Here is a 12,971-nt window from a genome sequence, read left to right on the forward strand (position 1 = left end):
TGCCTAAAACTAAGGCTTGCTGGCACACAGGAGGTACTCAATAAATGTTTGTTGAGGGAATAATTAGATGAAACTATTCCCTCCTCCCCTTGAAAGTGAACCCAAGTTATTGACCCCATTTTCCTTGTATTTTTCCACTGCTATTCTCTTTCCTGTCCTTTCAACTGCTCACCTGCTGCGAGTGCCTGTGCAAAGATTCTGCCAGTGAGAAATCCAGCGTGGCTGACTCCATCGTGCTGCCAGCCTCACTTGCTGGCTGTCTTCGCTTGTTCCTGGGTACAGAGCAAGCTAACCAGGGGAGGAATTTAGTTGATAGTTTAACTTTGAAGCCAAGATAATATCCCTCCCTAAAACTGATGCCCTCCTTGTTTGGGGACTGAAATTGCCTTTGTAAAACTAATGAAACGCCACAAGATTAGGATTATGGGAGGGACCTAAATTCTGATTAAATGTAGGCATAGTTTCCTTTTTTCTTTTTTTTTTGAGACAAGGTCTCACTCTGTTGCCTAGGCTGGCGTACAATGGTGGGATCTTAGCTCACTGCAACCTCCACCTCCCAAGTTCAAGCAACTCTCCTGCCTCGGCCTCTCGAGTAGCTGGGACTACAGGTGTGCGCCACCGTGCCCAGTTAATTTTTGTATTTTTTGTAGAGACAGGGTTTCACCATGTTGCCCAGGCTGGTCTTGAACTCCTGAGCTCAGGTGATCTACTCACCTCAGCCTCCCAGAGTGCTGGGATCACAGGCGTGAGCCACCGCACCTGGCCTAAATGTGGGCATAATTTCCATAATCCCTTACTGTTCAGGAGCATAGGGCCAGAGGTCACCAGATGTGTGACTTCCCTAATGGTTTCTATGGATAGCATCACTATTGTAAAACTTAAGGTTGGTCTTCTTAAATATTTTTTATACTCACCCCACCTGGACTTGTGACTCATAACTCAACTAGTCCTACTGCCCCATCCAGAGACAGGCTGGGCACCCAAAGACCGTTTTCCACATCCTACGATTTCATCCTCAACGCAATCAGCAGCACCCATCCCCTAGTCCTCTGCCCACCAAACAATCCTTGAAAAACCCTAACCTCTGAGCCTTCAGGGAGACTGATTTGAGTAATAACTCTGTCTCCTGTATGGCCAGCTTCATATTAATAAAATTCTTTGTGTACTCCAATAGCAAAGTCTCAGGGAACTGGTTTTGTCTGTGCAGCGGGCAGAAAGAACTCATTGGACAGTTACACCACTGGCTTCTTTCCTTCATTGCTGTATAGACACGCCATCAAGAAAGCAGGTCTTTATGTGATGTGTGCCCAATTTCTCTTCTTCCTGTCACCAGCAAAGTGTCTTAAAACAACAGCCTTGGCCTGGCACGGAGGCTCACACCTGCAATCCCAACACTTTGGGAGGCCAAGGTGGGCAGATCACCTGAGGTCAGGAGTTCGAGACCAGTCTGCCAACATGGTGAAACCCTGTTTCTAGTAAAAAATACAAAAATTAGCCAAGCGTGGTGGTAGGTGCCTGTAACCCCAGCTTCTTGGGAGGCTGAAGCAGGAGAATCCCTTGAACCCAGGAGGTAGAGGTTGTAGTGAGCCAGGATTGTGCCACTGCACTCCAGGCTGGGCAACAGAGAGGCTCTGTCTCAAAACAAACAAACAAACAAACAAAAAACAAAAACAACCACAAAACCCAAAAACCAAAGAAAAAAACAAAACAAAAAAACCAGCCTCCTTTTTTCACTACCTCCCATACCAAAATGCTATTAAAACCAGCAATGAGCCTCTGTTGATACCTTTCAGGCCTTTCGTTCTGTTACACATAATTACCGGCACTACTTGCGTCCTACTTGCTCAAAGTTTTTCAGACTTCCCTTTCTATAGCTCCAGCTCCTTTCTTCTGGTTTTCTTATCATGGAGCTGCCTTCCTGGTCTTGGCAATAGGCTCCTTTTTCTCTTAAATCTGAATGCAGGCTCTATACATTTCATCTGGGCAATAACTTTTATATCCATTAGGTGATGAACCCCCAATTTATGCTTCCTGTCCAGATCTTTTTCTGACTCTCAGCATCCACCTTAAAACTAGAATAGGACTCAGCCACCTGGATTGCTCAACATCTTTTGTATGTGGGTAACAAAAGATCCTACTGGTACTCAATGACTACCTCTTCCTCCCACTCCCCAAATATGTGCCTCCTTTGGAGCCCAAGTCGTCCAAGACAAAAAGCTGTATCAAAGTCAGCCGAGGATCTTCCTATTCCCTTGTACTCAGCAATTTATCAAGTCTCCTAAAATCGGTACTGTGGAGAATACTGAGCAAACTAGAGAAGCAGTGTAAGAATAAACAGAAATGGCCAAAAGATGAAAATGACAAAGAAGAGTTCACAGATACACAGATTCAAAAGAGATCTTAGGTTCCTAAAACTTACTAGAAAAATAATGGTGAAAAGACCAGAGACTGCAAAATCAACAGGTTCAACATGTTTAAGGCAAATTAAATTCCTTACATGAACTTGTTTAAATTTTAAGAAAAAACATACTATTAGGACACAGGAAAAACACCTTGTCTTCACAGACCTGACTATCGTGCTGGCCTTAGACTTTTCAACTTTATTACGAACCAGAAAACAGCAGAGCAATTAATTGCAGAATTTAAAGAGACAAGCATGTGACCTAAAAATTGTAAGAAATTTCAATTTACCAGTCATGTTAAAGACATTTTCAAATATTTAAAAGCTGCCAAATCCTACACACACTATATGATCTGAATATTTGTGTCCCTCCACGTTGCAAGTCCTAACCTCCAAGTTTTACGGCATTGGGAGGTAGGGCTTTCGGGGCAGGTAATTAGGTCATGAGGGCAGAGCGCTCCTGAATGAGAATAGCGGCCTTATAAAAGAGACTCAAGAGAGTTCACGGACCCTCCATCACCTCCAGGTTACGGTGAAAAGAGGGCTGTCTGTGAGCCAGCAGGTGGGCCCGCACCAAACCCCTTTATCTGCCAGTACCTTGCTCTTAGACTTTCCTGCCTCCAGAACCATGAAAAATAAATTTCCACTGTTTCTGAGCCACTCAGTTTACAGTATTTTGCTACAGCAGCCTGAACGGACTCAGACACCACATATCCTTCCGGAGAAAATTATTTCCATCGATAGAAGGACTCAAAACTAAGTACTTCAAAACATGGAAGCTGCTGTATACAGAGGCTGATAGGGGTGCGCTAACCTGAGAAAGGACTGACAGTGCTTGTGGACCTGGAACAGGCAGGGCACCTACTGGGGTAGCTCATTTGCCGCCTGGCTTTCCTCCAGCCCAGCTCTACCTTTCGTTGCTACAAACCCCAGAGATGTTCACAGCTAAGATGCTCAGCTCCTGAAGGGATGACTTCGTGATACTCTTATCTTTACTTACAAGTTTGAACTATACACCTGTAAGAAAGCCTCTTTCCTTACAGCACAACTTTTTTTTACCAATAAAAATTTAACTTTTTTGATGTTAAAACCATTACCTTGTCCTTAAAGCATAAATTAACTTTTGCTGTTCTTGCCTGATGAGTCTAGAATGTATGTTTGTATGTTGATACATAAATTCAACATAACAACAACATAACTTACAATTTCCATACCTGAGATGTTACGTTCTGCCACTATCATCCTTTATGGCCTTTTGTCCAAGTTAGCATGATATATTCCTTCTATTCTTAGTCCCCGTCTTCCTTACTACTGATGGACACTCTCTCAACCTTCGGAGTACTTCTTACCCGTCTTCCTTACTACTGATGGACACTCTCTCAACCTTCGGAGTACTTCTTAAACTAGGTAAAACTCACAACAACACTTAAATCGCCCCATGAGTACATACATACAAGGAATGCTCAATAAACGTAAACATGTTAATTAACAAAAATCTATTTGCCGTTTCTGCAGGTAACGCCTGGTGAGTGAGCACAGACCATTAAACCGTGTCTGAGGACAGAGGATGCAGTTCCACCTTTCCTGTCACGACAGGGAAATGACAAGGATTTCTCTACAGTCATTCCATCTCGTACCGCTTCCGTGATTAGTAGCAGGGAAGAACTTCACTACAAAACACACACACACACGTTTAGAGACAGGGTCTTGCTCTGTCACTTAGGCTGTAGTGCAGTGGCATGACCATAGCTCATCAAAACCTCTAACTCCTGACTCAAGCGATCCTCCCGCCTCTGCCTCTCAGGTAGCATACCACAGCACTGGGCCTGAAATATTTACTAAGCATCTCCCAGTTGTTCATCATTACTCCAGGAAATTTAACTCTTAGTTTTCTCAACTCAGTTATAACTCCTCTAGCACAAACCAGGGGATTTTCTTCTATATCTTCAGAGTACCTAAAATCTACCAACATAAAACAGTTACAAAAGAACTTAACGGTGCAGCTCTTCACTGACCCCTACCAAAGGGTGGACAATACACAGAACTGTAACCCTTTAGGCACCTAGAACAAATTAATATAATATATGTTTTCACTGTCTTTAAGTAGTTTACAATCTAGCTGGAAAAGGGTAATTAAATATTCCAAGATAGGAGACATGTCAGACATGAGCTACAAGTTTATAAAACATTCTATGTATTGGGGGAAAAAGAAAAGGCTAACTGAACTGCAGTGGTCAGCTGAAGGCTGCAGGATACCTTTGAAAGCCCAACCTCAGAGCATTGGAAAAGAAGATGGAAAGTCATTCTAGGTTAAACTGGAAATGGTACTCGGAAAGGCACGCAGTGTCAATATGTAAACATGGGCCTTTCCAGGGTAAGGAGAAAGAGGCTGGAATTCTAGAGGACTTTTTAATTCCTAAGGAGTCACTGAAGTTTTGAGCAAGAGAGCGATATGATAAAAGCAGGTTAATATACAGCAAGAAGGATAAAGTGAACTCAGTTGCTTCTGAAACTATATTTTACTTTGTAAAGAAATCTATTCAAAACAATTATCTGGTTGCTCAGTCTTCTTTGACCTTGGATTTTGTTCACAGGAGCCAGCTGAGAACTAAACTGCATGAACTTATTTTAGATCCTAGATTACTGCTTTCTATACTACATGTAATTTTGCATTCTTTACCATTACCTTATGCATACACCATTAAAGAGTCACCAAAAATATGAGTCTGAACAGCTGGATAAGAAATAATTCATTATCTTGGGAGATACAACATCCCATTATTGATTTGGTCATTCTCTTACTCTTAGAAGCTTAGATTGTCCCCAGTTTTAATGCACTATAAATAGGTTCCTCATACATAACATTTTTGTCCATATTTTAAGTAGTATTACTAGGTTATTGAAGATATAATATATTGGTTACTGGAAATAGATATATATACACACACACACACGTACACATCTCCAATAACCTAGTCATATAATGTATAGATATAATCTCATATGTAAATATTTATTTACTGTTTTAGAGTCAGGGTCTTGCTATTTTGTCCAAGCTGGAGTACAGTGGCTATTCACAGGGATCCCCACTACTGATGAGATGAAAGTTTTGACCTGCTCAGTTTCTAGACTGGGCTAGTTGACCTCTCTTTAGGCACTCTGGTGGTCCTCTGCTCCAGGGAGGTCACCGTATTGATACCGAACTTCATGCAGACACCTGCTATCAGCACTGCACACTACAGCCCAGAACTCCTGGGCTCAAGTGATCCTCCGGCGTCCCCACTAGCTGAGACTACAGGGGGACATAACTATTTTTGAGGTACTTAATATAACAATTCTTTAGCCCTAATTCTGGTTTGATAGATACGGCCTCAGAATAGTGGAGACAGGAGTATATCAAACGTATCTGTGATTGCACTAATACATATTCGACTATATTCCCTGGAAAGTTTAGCATACTCTACTAGAACGACAAACTGGGCAGTCACTTTCACTCTACTGTGAGAAGCATTATCATGGGTATGTGACCACCACGTAAAGTTGTTCACATTACAACATTTTCCATATTCTGAACTTCGAGGTATCATCAAAGTTGCACAGAGTTATTACATAACAAAAAATAATTTGTACTTTCTTAATGGAAAAAAGAATATTTTTAAAAACAGCTCTGATATTTTTAAGTCCTAAGTAGTATCAAACGTTATATTCAATCACCTCAATATGAATGAAGTCCTATTTCCCATTTTGGCTAAATTTTAGATCCTATAATCCCCAACATAAGATGAAAACCTAGTAAAGCAGGCACTATCCTTGTTTCCACTGCGGCTAAATGCTTACACAAAAACTTTACCTGAAACAATTGAGAGCAGCTCTGTTCAACAGATCTTTCTGAAATGATGAAAATGTTCTGTATCTGTGCTGTTCAGTAAGGTAGCCACCACACACAGGTGCCTACCCAACACCTGAAATACAACCAGTGTCACTTAAGTACTAATTTTTGTTTTAATTACTTTAAGTTACAATAGTAACAAGTGGCTGATGGCTACTGTATTAGAAAACACGGCTTCATAGTATACAGAAAGACTTCCACTTTAAGATGTTCTATAGTTACAAAAAAGAACAATAGATAAAACCGTGTTAACTAAATTACTGGTTAGATGAGATAATGGAAAGTGTTGGCTGCCTACTAAGCATCTACTGCCCTCTTCCCTCTTCAGAGGCCCTGTTCTGCTCAGGTGGCTGTCTACCTGCGCCCCCAGCTCCAATGATGGATCCCGATCAAAAGGACAGGGCTCATAGCATTGTGTGGCTGGCTGAGTCTTACTGGTCCAGGGGTGGGCATGTGACTTAGGGGAATCTAAGGATTTTGAGAACTTATATTCCATGGTTTGGGGACCTAATTCTCTCTCCCAAACTGGCGGACAAAGAAACATAAGGATTCTGGGGGTTCTAGCAGCCACTCTGTAACCTTAAAGAAAGTGACATGGTTTGGCTCTGTGTCCCCACTCAAATCTCATCTCTAATTGTAATCCCCACGTGCTGAGCGACAGACCCGGTGGCAGTGATTGGATCGGGGGCGCGATTTCCCCCTTGCTGATCTCAGGATAGGGAGTTCTGAGATCTGATGGCATTAAAAATGGTACTCCCCCCGGTGCCCTCTCCTTGCCTCCTGCTGCCTTGTGAAGAAGGTTCCTGCTTCCCCTTTGCCTTCCACCATGATTGTAAGTTTCCTGAGGCCTCTCCAGCCATGCCCAACTGTGAGTCAATTACACCTCTTTTGTTTATAAATTACCCAGCCTCAGGTAGCATTTTTATGGCAGTGTGAGAATGGACTAATACAGGGAGTCAGCCTACGGACAAAGCTGACATGGACAAAGCAGAGCCGAAGCTCCGAACTAAGGCACTGGAGAGTGCTCTGCTTGTGGACTTCCTGTTCCTACGTCCCTCTTTATTGTGAACGCCAACTTGAACCCAGTTTCTGTTACTTGAGGCAGGGGTGGACAGACAGCATGCAACACTCTAAGGCTCTCCAGAACGCAGGAAATACCATCTGCCCTTTCTCACATTATGTTAATCCCCCCAAGCAATGCTTACTGCATGGAGTCTTTCAGACTTGAACTGATAAATCATTTTGAAGTAGATATTAGTGCCACCTGTTACCTACATTCAGGTCTAAGTTTTGTTTGTTTGTTTTTTAGAGACAGAGTGTCACTCTGTGGCCCAGGCTAGTCTCAAACTCCTGGGCTCAAGTGATCCTCCCACCCCAGCCTCCCAAAGTGCTGGGATTACAGGTGTGACTCACTGCACCCAGCCCAAGTCTAAGTTTTGAACCTCACCACTGCACTCCTAACTGTAAAGCAGGGTTTGTAGAATTATTTGAATTCTAAAGCACTTCGGACTTATGTTGGTCAGCTGCGTGACACTGTGAAAAGAAAGGAAAAACTGAATGTTTAGAAATCTATCAAAAGTCTGCCAAAAAAAATAAAGCACAGAGAGGTGAATAAGAAGAAGATACATTTTGAATTATGGATTGGAGAGCAAAAAGCATACTCCAGTGAGACATTTGGTAACATGAAAGTTAACTAATCTGCATGAAAACTGCAAGGGCCCAATGCACCAGAATGTCAGGTTTAAAAAGCTGTCTAATAGGCTCAAGAAAAGACTTGTGGTATAGCAGACCGAATGGCAGAAAAGATGGAAAGGACCCATCTTAGCAGACTGGAGACACAGTCTTCTGCTGGCCTCAAGGAAACAAGGTACCATATGATGAACTGCCTGTGGACAGGGTCACATACAGGGAACAGCCCTAGTCCCTGAGGGAAAACACCAGTCAACAGGAAGAAGACAGCATCCTCGCTCATGCAGGCACAAATGATGAACTCTGCATACAACCTGAATGAGTTTGCAAACAGGTTCTTCCACTGTTGAATCTCCAGATGAGAATGCAGCCTGCTTGACACTTTGAGATGCTCAGCAGCAAACCAGCTAAGATGTGCCCATACTCCTGACCCAGAAAAACTGCAAGACAATAAACCTGTGTTGTTTTAAGCTGCCAAATTTGGGGGTAATTTGCTACACAGCAATAGAAAACACAAGCCTTCTCTCCTAAACCTTCCCAACCATTGCATGAGTAAGGATTATTTTCATCTTCTCAAAGTTTTTGTTAGGGGGACTACAAAAATGGCAGGCCATACAGACCCTGAGTACAAATGTATAAAAGCAGCAACCTTAGGTTTAGTCACAGTTGTCTACATTAGAACTACAGGAAGACTTGGAAGGAAACTAAGAGGCCCCTTAGTACCATTCTTTATGTTTACAGATAAGGAATGCAAGGACATGTAATAGTTCATAACTTGTTCCTGATCACATAGCTGATTAAAGGCAAAAAAAAAAAAAAAAAAGAAAATAGAACTGCCAATCTAGTGAATTTCCCACATCTTCACAAATTGCTCATATGTATAAATTGTGTCTTTTCCCTGAAAATAAAGGATTGAGAGCCAAACTATAAATTTCATTTCTATCTCCTACATGAAAATCAGTTTTAACACAAATTTATTGTTACTAATTAACTAAAACATGCTTAGCAATAGGAATTCACTTAATAAATAAGGTCTATGCTTGCTAAACCAAAAAAAGACATATGAGAAATTATACATATATTTTACATGAAGTAAGTTGCAATAAAACCTGTTACAGCTTGGCTTTGGTGAAAAATACCAGTATCCTTCTCTGTGGGGTTAACTAGTTTTGTCAGTGTTTACTGTATCAAGCATATTTCAGAAAATGTGATTTGATCATCAGAGTACCAGAAGCCATGTTGCAATAAAGAGCTCTTGTATTCTGGGTCCAACTTTAAAATATGTGTTTTTAAAAACTTGCATTTACAGTGATGAAGATGGCAAGAAAAGTGAAGTAAAAACTTGCATTTAGAACTTGACATGTCTGCTTTATTTTATAACGTGTGCCACACAAATAAAATTTTTCTGAACATTATATATGACATTCATTTGGCAAACACTACATTGCAAGCCCATCACCGTTTATCTAATTCCTCTAATTTTAAGAAATGACTCAAATTACAATGCAGCTTACTAAGCAGCTCAAACTGCAACAGGAATTGCAGTATTTCAAAAAGCAAGGAAGAGTTACTCTAATTCATGCTTACGTTAAAAATCAAGGACTCCAAATAAAACACTATGTTTAATTCAATTTATCAAGTCCAAGAAGTCACAAAGGCAATGTAAAAGAAGTAACAATGGGGAAGCCCTAATTTTTAAGTCTGCCTTGAAAACAATTTTTGCTTATCAATGAGACTTTCTAACAGGACTCATCTTGCCATCGGCATCCACTAAATCTGAACCACCCACCTCCCACTTCTCCGCAAGGATCCCTTCCTAATGTCTGATGCCTCTTCCCTCACCTCCATTCTTTGCCCACTGCTGCACATGCTTAAAGCCCAGCTACCCTTTCACCCACAGAAGTTGGAGACCACTGCTACCCTGGTTAATTCTCACAAGTAATAACCTGAAAGCACATAATGCCTACAAGACTATTCACTATTTCAAACTTCTGCTCTGCTTTACATGAATTCAAAAAAAAAAAAAAAAATCACTCTATTTTTTCTGCTGTACCAAGGCAAAGAAATTCTACAATCACATTTAAAGACATGGACTAATGACTTCACGACATCGCAGTAGCAGTTTCAGTTGTGTTAAGAGAAGCTAAAAATTAACAGGTTCTGTGCTAAGCACTGTATCATCTCATTTCTTCTGTAAAATCGCTCCATGAGGACATTAAAACACAAAGTTTGGTCACTTACTCAAGGACGACATACTTAGCAAATATAACACAACCAGGATTTGAACACATGCCATCTGCTTGTGCTCTTAACTGCTGAAACATTCCAGTCATTTTTCTAGCCAGGTTGCATAACTTGGTGGCCCATGGTTAAGCGTGGAGTTTCTACTAAGCCCAGTAACAAGCCCAAAAGCTGTTTCTTAAAAGAGCGGTTACCTGCAAAGGATGGAAAGGCTTTGCTCCAAAATCCCAGGATCTACACTGTAATTAGCTCCTACAGGGCCTGCCAAAGGTTCCAAACAGCATTTCAGTCTGCCACTGACACTTCAAGCACCATAAGATCTGCTGGGTCATATGGCCTGAGAGGCAGAGCAGTTTGCACAGCAGCCTGTACCTGTTGCAGAGGCGCCTTTTGTTCTGGGATCCACTCAAAACCAGTAGCATTTTGGGTCACTCAGTAAACAACCTGAAGTAGCACACCCAAATGAGGAATTTGTCACCTCCAAAATCCAAAGAGGCCCACCAGACCTTGCTTCTCTCTTTTTGTTATAGGTGGGAACACACCCTACACCACACCAGCAGACCCCTAGAAATTTCACTCAAGTAGAAGGACCCTGAACATTTGTTGGATTTACTTCCCGCCCTCTGACATGCAAATGTCTTACCAGTAAGTCAACAGTAGTTGTTCCTTCTTGCCCACCAGGTCCAATCAGCACAACACCATCAATGTGATGGACCAGGATGGTGTCTTGTGGAAGGGAAGGGCAATCAGGGTCTCTGTCTGTGTGCTACAGCTGCTGTAACAGAGAACCACAAACTGAGGAGCTTACACAACAGAAATGTACCGTCTCCATCTATGGGGTTAGAAGTCCAAGATTAAGGTGTCAAAAGGATTAGTTCCTTCAAAGGGAGTGAGGAAGCATCTGTTTCATGCCTCCCCCCTTGCTCCTGATGGTTTGCTGGAAATGTGTGACATTTCTTGGTGTTCCTCTACTTCAGTTTCATACGGCATTCTCCCCGTGTGAATGTCTGTGTTCAAACTCCTCCTGTTTACAAGGACACCAGTTGTGTTGGATTAGGGGCCCAGCCTACTTCAGTATGACCTCATCTTATCTAATCACATTTTTAACTACCCTATTCCCAAATAAGGTCATACCCTGAAGTAATGAGGGCTAGGAATCCAATATACAAATTTTTAGAAGACACAATTCAACTCGTAACAAGATCTCTGTGGTCTAAGTTATGATACAGTATTGGAAAGTCGATATTTCCGAGGGAGGACAGTGAAGGTGTATTTCTGGCTTTGTCAGTTGAAAGAAAACTGCTTTTAGTGATCTTTACTAACAGACAGTAAGACAAAGCATTCAGCAGATCAGTAACTGCATGCCAGCTACTAGGGGATAGGTTCTCAAGTAATGAAATGAAACATGGAACAGCAGCTGCAATTAGTCACCACTCAGTTAAGTTTATGATAATCCACTGTCATTTTCCAAGATCAATCTGTTTTCTGCACAGGCCAAATAGGAGGGTTGAATGTGAATATGTCAGGAATCATCACCCCTGTATCCTTAAGTGCACCAATCTCTGCAATTCCTCCGGGAATGAGGTATTGCTTTTGGCTTACTACTCCTCCAGGAAGAGGCAGCTCTAGTGGCTTTTATTTGGCCTTTCTTACCACAATAGCCCTCACTCCACAGGTCGGGGAACCAGTGTTGGGATTCTGCCAGTTGCTGAGTATGTCTATACCACTTATGCATCCTGGAACTGGCAAAGTAACCACAGGATGAATATGCGGACTCACTGTGAGGAGGACCTGGATTAAACCTCTACTGACCACCTAACCTCAACAAGCACCTACTCTGAACGGTGGGCCAAAATGACACTTTGAGAGTCCTGGAATTAGTGTCAGTTCAGAGTTAAGTATTCACTAATCCATGAGAAGTCTATTTCCTCTTCTCCAATGCACACTTACCCTGACAAGCCATAGGCCACTTCGGGAAACGCTGAGAAAAAAATTAACGGTATAAATTCTTGGCAGCACAATGGGGTCCTTCCTCAAAAGGATCCAGCCTCCCCTCATTCAAGGGGTTCTTGGTCTGTAAAATGACTCAAATCTGGGAATTGATTGAGGGACCATGACTCTTTCTTTGGTAATTAAAGTAAAGCTTCCATTCACTTGACCTAGAACTCTTCTGCTTACAGAGATTAAGTCAGAATTCAGTAGACTGCCCACCGAGTTCTCTTCTAGGGACACCATGACCACCTACCCAACGCCGCAGGACTCCCAAGTCAGGCTGTTCAGATTGCTACTTTGACTCCGCTGTCCCCCATGATGGCAACACACCCACTCAGTCTTTGGTGATCACATGGCCTCTACCACCCGGGATCCAACCATCCCTGCTGCAGACACGGCCCCGCCATCCGGGATCCAACCATCCCTGCTGCAGACACGGCCCCGCCACCCGGGATCCAACTATTCCTGCTGCAGACACCGCCCCGCCATCCGGGATCCAACCATCCCTGCTACAGACACGGCCCCGCCACCCGGGATCCAACCATCCCTGCTGCAGACACGGCCCCGCCACCCGGGATCCAACTATTCCTGCTGCAGACACGGCTACACCATCCGGGATCCAACCATCCCTGCTGCAGACACGGCCCCGCCACCGGGGATCCAACCATCCCTGCCGCAGACACGGCCCGCCACCCGGGATCCAACCATTCCTGCCGCAGACACGGCCCCGCCACCCGGGATCCAACCATCCCTGCCGCA

At 42.8% G+C, this 12,971-nt stretch overlaps 1 protein-coding gene across 4 annotated transcripts in view; it reads right to left on the reverse strand.

Moving 5' to 3' along the window:
* The window catches only part of FAM210A (family with sequence similarity 210 member A), a 58,539-nt gene that overhangs the window by 40,297 nt on the left and 5,271 nt on the right, over positions 1–12,971 (reverse strand). Inside the window, exons 2-3 of one of the 4 annotated variants that reach the window (XM_037982537.2) lie at positions 10,864–10,995; positions 8,294–8,419 (exon numbers count right to left, since the gene is read on the reverse strand). The exons of 1 other annotated variant lie outside the window; for it this stretch is intronic. The gene's annotated coding sequence lies outside the window, so the exon portion shown is untranslated. The remainder of the gene's footprint in view (positions 1–8,293; positions 8,420–10,863; positions 10,996–12,971) is intronic. 2 more of the 4 variants (XM_037982536.2, XM_037982535.2) reach the window with 2 other exon arrangements.

The sequence above is a fragment of the Chlorocebus sabaeus genome, chromosome 18, assembly GCF_047675955.1.
Source record: "Chlorocebus sabaeus isolate Y175 chromosome 18, mChlSab1.0.hap1, whole genome shotgun sequence".
NCBI lineage: Eukaryota > Metazoa > Chordata > Mammalia > Primates > Cercopithecidae > Chlorocebus > Chlorocebus sabaeus.